Below are 9,745 nucleotides of genomic sequence, written 5' to 3' on the forward strand. Positions count from 1 at the left end.
TAAGATGGCTGCTTGAACTCTTCCAGTGGCTTCACCGCCTGATGGCAGTTTAGAACGCAATGAACAATCCAGTCATACAGATCAGTGGTGTTAAGCCTCTTTGGGGCTTCTCCACACCGTAACTCACACGGATGTGGGAAAGACAGTGAAGGACATGTTTCACATTGTCCACAGCCCAGGATTTGCACCGATCAAACCAACATTTGGCAATGACATGAGTGACCAAAGGTTTGGCTATAGCCGCACGAGCATGAAAATTTAATCAGTGGCACTCCCAATGAACATTTTTGGTGGAAACATGAGATTCGAGGTCTGTATTTAATTCTGCATGGTGGTATATCAACATTATCCTGGATACCATGGCTCTTGATACACCACAAAGACTTGCTGTCCTGGTCACAGATCAGCCAGCAAGACACGCACCAACAATTTGTTCTCTTTTGAACTCCTATTATGTTGTGTGGATTGCAATATTTTATGTACAGCTGTGCTATTGCTCTGCTAATTCAACCTTTTACTCTTTGTCTTACTAGTGGAATGTAAATTCAGTGAAGATTGACCACCTATATATGTGCACATACTGTATATAGACATGAACTTCTTACACTATATTGAGCCGTATTTCAGTTTTATTGTTTAAACCCTGTATGTACTGTGCCATTACCTCTCATCCAACACTCCTACAATTTAATTTGACCATGTTCAGATAAACAGAATATCACATCTTAAATATTTTAAAAGGAGTTAATGTATGCTGTAACCATTAGCCCTTGATCAATTTAACTGTCCATGCAAGTGAAACATCTTTCTGTTATTTGTTAGTGAGTCAAGACACATACATCTTTCATACATTTATGCTTTGGAATCTTGGTGAAATAAACCATAATTGTGCAGCCATAGTTTCATTTAAATGTCAATGTGAGCTCCTTTTCAAATGTAGTATTTTGTCGTATAGTGTTTAGATCATTCAACAATGGTTTATATGTGAAGAACACTGCATTGTTTTCTGCTAATACATTTAGGTTTCCTTATAGATTTTTTAAAAGACATTTTCTCTTTATCACAGAGGAATATGTGACTTGTTATACCTGCCGCTCACCGGATACAGTTCTGCAGAAGGACACACGTCTCTACTTCCTGCAGTGTGAAACATGTCACTCACGTTGCTCTGTAGCCAGCATCAAGACAGGCTTCCAGGCCGTCACTGGCCAAAGAGCCTAGCTTCGAGCCAAAGCCAACTAATACAAGCACCCTATTCTGGCCTCTTCCTCAACTTTTTTCTTCCGGCATAGCCTTTTATATTGAACTTTGTTTTATTAAAGGAAAACTGATTCTCCAAATGTCAACTTGTGTTTATAATGGACAGTCATTTCACAAGAACGCAGGAATGTTCAAACTGGATTCAAGCAAGTGTTTTGTTATCCAGGCATCCAGCAAAAGTGGGACTTCAACTTTGTGACTTTTTAAAATAAACATGAAAATCGACCAGTTTCTCTGTGCAAATAAGGCATTCCCTCTTTAAATCTGGATCTAAATCAGCTAGTATCACCATCTGCATTGATGGTCAGAATGGGCCACAACCGAGATTCAACTCTGGCTGATAGAAAATTAAAAAGAGTTGCTTGTTTGTAGTTCATGTGTTTCATTTTAAAAGATTTAAAATAGAATTACAGTTTTAATTGAAGTCAAGAACAGTGATTGTGGGGAAAATCTGATTGCTTTCAAAGAAGATTACATTTTTTTATGTAATTCGAGGACTGGAATTGGGAACCACTGTAATTAGACAACAATGACCAGGTAAGTTAGTAGGTCAATGGATAATCTGGAGAGCGGGAATCAGGCAGTGAATGGAATGTCTTTTCTTACAGGACTGTAGGATGGTGGATGGTTGAATGGATGATGGGCTGGATGCACACACCTCGCTGAACAACAGGAAATGCAGATGGGAACGGAGACACACAGGACTGAGAAGTGTTGTAGAAAAATTTATATTTTATTTTATAATATATTTTTTCATTAACTTTCTTAGACATTGTGTGGTTTTAAGCATTCGTTTCTCTTCTGGAATTGATGTATGTTTGTGCACCTGGTGTAAGTAAGACACACACAGTAAGACAAATGATTAAGAACCTTTAACTCTTTAGGTATGGAAGATAATTTAGCCAAGGGGGGTTAGAGGGGTCATTCTATTCTAAATCAGCTAGATGTGGCCATGCTGAGTGAGTGGAAAACTACAGAGGAAAGACCTTGAAGAAGGAGTATAAGAAGGGAATTTCCTGGGCTGGGTGTCAGGTCTTGCTCACGTCACAGGGTAGCTGCTGTGATTTTGTGACTAAGCCTCTTGCAAGAGAATAAATATATTTTAAAATACAATTTGATTCTTGGTGTCTCTTATGCAGTGATGATGATGATGTTTAATTATTGTTTTTGCCACAACAGGAGATCACAGGAGAAACACTGGAGACAGTTCGCTGTAATTGCTTGACAATCTCTGGAGGAAACAAGGTAAGTGCCCACTTCGTTCTAGAACAAGACCAGACAATGAGCTGGGGTGTGGTGTGTGCTTTTATTGCTGAGGTGATGAGGGTGCAGATGAGGTGCAGGTGTGTGTGATTAGTATTCAGGAGAGGGAGTGCGTTGTGATTGTCAGGTGTAGGAGCCTGGCAGATCTGCTGGTGAAAAGAAGGCTTTCCATTCCTTGGAGATGAACTGGGGTCCACGGTCAGAAACAATGTCTTCTGGGATTCCGTAATATCTGAAGATATGATTGAAGAGGAGTTCTGCTGTTTCCATCGCTGTGGGGAGTCCTTTGAGGGGGAGAAGAATCGGTCAATGATTACCAAGATGCATGTTACCATCTGAAGGCGGGAGGTCCGTCATGAAGTCCACTCCTAGGTGTGACCATGGTCGGTTGGGAACGGGCAGCAGATGGAGTAAGTGGCGGGGATTTGAAATGGCGCAGTCCACGCATCCTTGTACAAACCATCTCACGTCCCTAGCCATAAAGGGCCACCAGAAGCAATATTTTAGCAGTGTCGCAAATTAGCTCAAAATAAATATTAATAATCAATCATAACTTGTAATAATTAATTATGAATATTTGGATCAGTTAATAGAATTAATTTAATGTAGTAAAATTAATATTACAATCAATCAACCTGTTCGACCCGTGAACACTCAGTGTTAATTGTTTATTAATTCTAAAAAAATGTTCATTTCCGGGGGAGGGAAATGTCTTTCTTACTGTACAGTACTACTGAGAGTCTGTAGTCAAAATCTAAATCGTAAAATAAACTTTGTTGCAAGCAGAGAATCAGAAATACGTATTGTGCACAAGTTTTATTAACTAAATCACAAACATAACTAATCTAAACATACACATTCACACAATCACACATACATGGGTAAAATAGAAAGTGACAAGATGAAACCATAAACGGAATGAAGCTATGGAAAAGATTCATCTAACTATGAAAAGACCATCAGCTTATTATTTTCAGAGCACCTCATTAAATGTATACTTGAATGGCCTTTGCAATAAAAGCATTTCGTTGCAAGTTCCTGAAGAAGGATTTTGATGGTTCCATGATTCCATTGTGGCCTGCCGGCCCTGGGCCAGAGAAGCCACACATCAACACGAAGAAGCAGCAGAAGAAACCAGAAGAAGAAGAGAGAGGGTCACTGTGAATTTGTCTCTAATAAAGCCTGAGAAAAGTCCCACCTCTCTGGGTTTGCTTGACCAATGAGAAGGGTGGAATTTCCAAGCAGGAAAATCTTTGGATCTTAGTTTTAAGCGTGCTCATTTGCATGTGCAGCTGGATTGGTTGCTGATGAAGAAGATATGAAAGATTCTTGTAATACTAATATGTTGCGCAGCTATCGACATATCATGTATATGATCATTTCGATCTTCAAAGTACCAATTTATAGAGACCAAACATGGTATAGGTGAGGTTACATTGACTGTTGGTTCGATCATAAAATACACACACTCTCAGAAAAAAAGGTACAAAAGCTGTCACTGGGACAGTACCCTTCAAAAGGGTTCTAATATGTACCATTTAGGTACTAATATGTACACGTTTGGTACCAGTATGTACCTTTGAGGGACTTAAATGCACTCTTTAGGTACAAAGGTGTACCTTTTGAAAAGGTACTGCCACAGTGACAGCTTTTGTACCTTTTTTTCTGAGAGTGCAGTATAAAAAAATAATAATAATGTAGAATTAAAAGACACAACTCAAGACAGTAAATCATTCACACAATGTTCTGGGATGCATGTTCATTTATAGATCAGTTTGTCTACACTGTAAACCCAGATTTTGATTCAACTCAAAGAGATTGAGTTTATATTACTTAAATGTGCCTAATTTATTGACATTACTTGTTAATTCTGATTAAACTGAACTTTTTCTTGTCCTTTCTTATTGTAATTGAGTGTTTAAGTCGAATCAGTAGTTACTACTCAAACAAACTGAGTTTGTATTACTTAAACATGTGTCATTTTTTACATTAATTATGAATTCTGAGTAAACTGTACTTTTTAATGGCCTATCTTATTGTAATTATGTGTTTGAGCTCAAACAACTTAAAATCACCAAGTTTTGCCTGTCCAACGGTAAGTTCAGAGGGTCAAAAACAAAATACGAAATCGCGAATTACTTCCAGATGGAGTCATGGGCAAGTTCGTGATTTCTGGGCGTTATTGTTGTGTTAAATTCGTAATACAGAATGATGTATCTTTTACGGAACAGCTGTAAATATACAGCACATTTCTGTTTTCAACCCGATAAATTCGTAATATACAGTATCGAGTATCATACTGTATTGCGTTGTGGGATTGATTTCTTTCGCGCTCAATTCAGTTCAAATGTGACGCGACGCGAGCAGACAGTACAGGCAAACTTGATTTGTCAGCGGGATTCAAATGAACAGAATAATCATTCCTGTCATCAAGATAAACAGCGTCTGCGAATCTGTGAGCAATTTTTAAGCTTTTGTGAGCTTCGGTTCGTGTTTCAAACAGTTGCCTGCGACGCAGCTCGCAGCAGAAAATGGACGACATTAACGTTACATGAAGACGGATGGAAGAATTTGTCATCTGAATAATCTAACCTGCGCCTGTGACGATAAGTGGGATTTAGAGTTTGAGAAGATGGAAAATTGTTGAACTGAGTGATACGGTAAGCCAATATTTTTTGCGTTTGCATTTCTACATTGTTTCCACGTATTTGGTTTGATTTTGCGAACGCGGTTTACTAACGTTACCGCGGCCTCGCAAGCATTCACTCTGTTCCACATGTTTACCAAGTAACGTTAACTTCGACAATTCACATAATAGGCAACATTTACCATGTAATTTGCACGATGTGCTTTTGATATATATATTTTTCGTTTCAGGGTTTGTAATCTGATGACGGTCCAGTGCTAATGTAAGTGCTTTTAAGTATAGTGTAACGTTACTGCTACAGTTATAGTATCTAACTACGTTATATGTGGTAAAAAAAAAAAAAATGCTGTCAGTTCTGTGATCCTGTGCTTTTGAATCGTTGTCAGAGTTTTGCTAGCACAAGAAAATCCATGTTCCTAACCTAATGCTATTTTCAAATATATTTTATTCCTGATTACCATGCCATGGTCCTACAACTAACACAATTCAAAGAGAAGTTAGACGGTGTTATCCTTAAAGCAGATAAGTAGATATTATTCAACAAATCTCATTAATCTGTAATATGTTTTATGTTTTGGTTCTGTTGATCATGGTTGTGCTGTCCTTTGTAAAAATTGTTTCAGGAATTTGCAACGCTGATGTCCAGCAATCTACATTTGCCAGAGAGTCCACACTTTATATTTCTTGATATGTAAACATTGGTTAGTTTTAACCTAAAATGAAAAGCCATCATTTACTCACCCCACTGCAAAATATGTTTTTCTAGTGTTTTTTAATTGTTTCCAGTCCAGATATCTAAAATTCTTACATGAAGAACAAGTAAAAATTGTCTTGTTTTCTGAAAGAATAAGTCAAAATTAAGTGAGTTTATGCTTAAAACAAGCAAAATAATATGCCAGTGCGTTTTAACATTCTAACCCTAATCAATTTTAATGTTTAGGTGAAAAATGTAATTCATAGAACTATGAATAGACAACTACATCGAACCTCAGTGAAACCCACAATAGTTATTTTAATTATTAATTATTTTATTTTTTTCAATTACAGGTCAATCTCTAAGCGACCAGTGCTGGATATTACGTTTGGAAGGTCAAGGTGTGTATGGAAAGGATAACAGCATCTTCATCACTGGCCTGGCAGCGCTGTTTGCCTCCTCCTATGAGTTCAGCTTGCAGTACCAGGAAGAGGCAGCACCTTGAGTTTGTTCAGAGGTTAGTCATTAGCATATTTGCCATTCATATAAATATTAGACTGAATTGTGACTTGTCTTCTTGACAGTATTTATTAAGCTGACTACTGGTATAAACAATATGGCCATGGTTTCCATACTGGGCTTAGCTTAAGCCAGGTCTAGGCCTTAATAAAATTAGGGTATTTAAGCAGCTTTTATAAAAATGTCTAATAATAAAAAAAAAGCATTACTGGTGTGCATCTTGAGACAAAACAGTGGCAGTCACATATTTTAAGATATGTCAGTGCAAGTTGTTTAGTTGAAGGATTAGTGAAAATTCTGTCATTAATTACTCACCCTTATGTCGTTCCAAACCTGTAAGACCTTCGTTAATCTTCGGAACACAAATTAAGATATTTTTGATGAAATCTGAGAGGTTTCTGAACCAGCCATAGACAGCAACGTCTTTGCAACTTTCAAGGCCCAGAAAGGTAGTCAAAACATAGTTTAAATAATCTATGTAACTACAGTGGTGCAACCTTAATATTATGAAGCGATGAGAATACCTTTTGTGCACAAAAACAAAATAACGACATTATTCAACAATCTCTACTCTTCCACGTCAATCTCCTACGTGTTGACGTAGTGTAAACAGTGTCAGCTCACCTTTATTTATATAGCGCTTTTAACAATATAGTTTGTTTCAAAGCAGCTTTACAGTGATAATAGGAAAGTACAGTAACATAGATTGTTTAGGCTTTACAGCAGCTCTAGAATAAAGTTATTACAACTCTGTGTACACAAACAATGTTCTCAATGCTGGAGTTCAATTTAAACGAAAATATGGTCAAACTTAAGTGGCGTTTCCATCCTAATTATGCTTTTAAATGAAAGTTTGCCTCAGGTAGATTAACAAAAAGAGGTTGCATTTTGGCAAGAGTTATCCTTTAACGCGTTCCGGCCTGGTGGCTTGAGAACGCAAACCCTGTTATAGATTTCAAGCTGCAAGCCTTGAAAAAAAGCCAGTGCAGCGCTTCTGGGTTCTACGTCAGAACGTAGGCTTATTATTGGCCAACTCTGGTCGTGTGTGATGACCCAGGAGCTAGCCAATAGTGAGCCTTCATTCTGATGTAGAACCCAGAAGCGCTGCACTGTTTACACTGTGTCAACAGTGTTGGAGAATGACATGGAAAAGAAGAGATTATTAAACAATGTCGTTATTTTGGGGTTATTTAGCACACAAAAAGTATTCTCGTTACTTCATAATATTAAGGTTGAACCACTGTAGTTATATGTACTATTTACCGATGTTTTTACCACCTTTCTGGGCTTTGACAGTCGCAATGACATTGATGTCAATGGAGGGACAGAAACCTCCCAGATTTATCCAAAATATCTTAATTTGTGTTCCGAAGATGAACGAAAGTCTTGAGGGTGGGTAATAATGACAGAATTTTCATATTTGGGTGCAAACATGCAGTTTAGTCTGGTAAACGTCATGTTTAACATTATCCATGTAGTCATGTATGCAATTCACATTGCGAGGCTTGCAATTAAGTTAAATTAGTTAGTTGACAGTGCGCTTGTAAACAGACACATTGAGTTGATGTATTTTAACCAGGGCAGAAGAAATATCAGTTATTGATCACAACATCCAGCATTGCATTTTTTTTCATGTTGTTTAGTTTTATCCAAACAAATTAGTCGTTAAAACCGATATCTGGTTTTTATTTACACATTTCTTGTGCTGTTTCTCTCTGTCAAAATATATAATCTCAGTCCATAATATTTCATTGTTGTTGTTTTTTTCCCTTTTAGACGATTTCCTGGCATCAATCCTGAACGTGGATCAAAAACAAAGAAAGGACAAGTAACTTCAAAGAAAACTGGCCAAGCTGTGCAAAAAATGAACACTGTAAGCCTACAGGTGTCCTCACTTCTGCGAAAACTTGCAGACTTTGAATGGGATTTCGTTTGCACTTTTATGGACTTCAAAACAGAAACAGCACATCACTTCCAAAGCTTGGAAGAGCCAGGACATTTTTAATATAACTCTGATTGTATTCGTCTGAAAGAAGAATGTCATATAGACCTCGGATGACTTGAGGGTGAGTAAATCATGTGCTAATTTAAGATTTTTGGGTGAACTATCCATTTAATTAAGCGCTCAGTGTTACCTGTTTGTTGTTAAAGTGTTAAAATTGCATTTTATGTTTTAAAAAATTCAGCCAACATGTTCACAGAAGGCGATTTTCTTATCTTTGCATTAACCAAAATAAATGTTTTAAAACCCAGAAAATGTTGTTTTCTTTTTCCTAGTGTGGCTACTCTTATGAAAACTTGCCGTATAATATTTTAATTATGTAATTATAAAAGCAGCATTCCCTGTAAAATAAGTTTAATATTGTAAAAGTATGTGGTATATACTGTATTTGGTAATTATAGTGGAGTACTGTAAATGCTTTTTACTGTACTAGTGCTGTAAAAATACAGTATGTGAGGAAACTACACACTAGAAGCCTATTAGGCCATGGCTTTGTTTCTTTTGTTGCTAAAAAAAAGACATGTATAACAAATATAATTGGATCAGTGTAATGTTGCAGTATGTGTGTATTTTACATGGCTCTATTGATTGAAAGATATTTTGAGTTTCAGTAACTAAAATTTAAGTTGGGCCCATTAGAATATACAATTTAGTTGAATTGGTAATGGAGTAATGTTTACTTAACAAGCTGAGTTAAATAAATGGGTGGGGAATGATTGTTTAAACTAAGTATCTTCAGTTACTGTAACTCGGTTATAAGTACATTCAACTTAAATGTTCTATTCCATTCCATTATGGGCTTAAGTACATTGAACGTAGTCCACTTCACTTATTCAACTAATGCTTCATTACTTAAAAAATGTAAGGCAACGAGTTACCTTGGTTTTTTTAAGTAAATTCTACTTATCCGGGTTTACAGTGTATAAATTAATGCAGGAAAGTCTGTTTTAAGCTCTGTTTCTGTCTTTCCTATGGCCTCTGTCTTGACCACATGACCACATTTTTAACAGCAATAAAACCATCTTATCTGATGGTAGTCATGGTTCTTGCCCTAGTTGGGGGGATGGGACCATAGATCCCAGAGTGAGTTTTAAAGATTATTTGTTAAATATAACAAATAATTGTGTCTGATTTGTCTCAGTCGTTACAGCAGCGAGAGGGTACTATATTGGCCCCTGGGTGGCCAGTGCCCGGGGATAAGTGGACCTAGTGGATGAGAGGTGTGCGTCGTGCTCTGGTGACGTACTGACGTCTAGGTGGGTAGCCCGGCGGAAGACCATTGAATGGGACTCACGATCAGTTTCTTTGGCAGGATGGGCTCAGATTCTTTGCTTACTTCTTCAGGAGTATGCAGGCGGGA

At 37.2% G+C, this 9,745-nt stretch overlaps 1 long non-coding RNA gene across 1 annotated transcript; it reads left to right on the forward strand.

Annotated features, from left to right (window-relative positions):
• Positions 1-4,508: 4,508 nt before the first annotated feature.
• On the forward strand, positions 4,509-8,523 carry LOC311278928. The gene is made up of 3 exons (XR_014625500.1): positions 4,509-5,432; positions 6,218-6,381; positions 8,160-8,523. It is a non-coding gene; the product is annotated as an uncharacterized lncRNA (long non-coding RNA).
• The last annotated feature ends 1,222 nt before the right edge of the window (positions 8,524-9,745 follow it).

The sequence above is a fragment of the Rutilus rutilus genome (assembly GCF_951802725.1).
Source record: "Rutilus rutilus genome assembly, chromosome: 19".
In the NCBI taxonomy this organism is placed as follows: Eukaryota; Metazoa; Chordata; class Actinopteri; order Cypriniformes; family Leuciscidae; genus Rutilus; species Rutilus rutilus.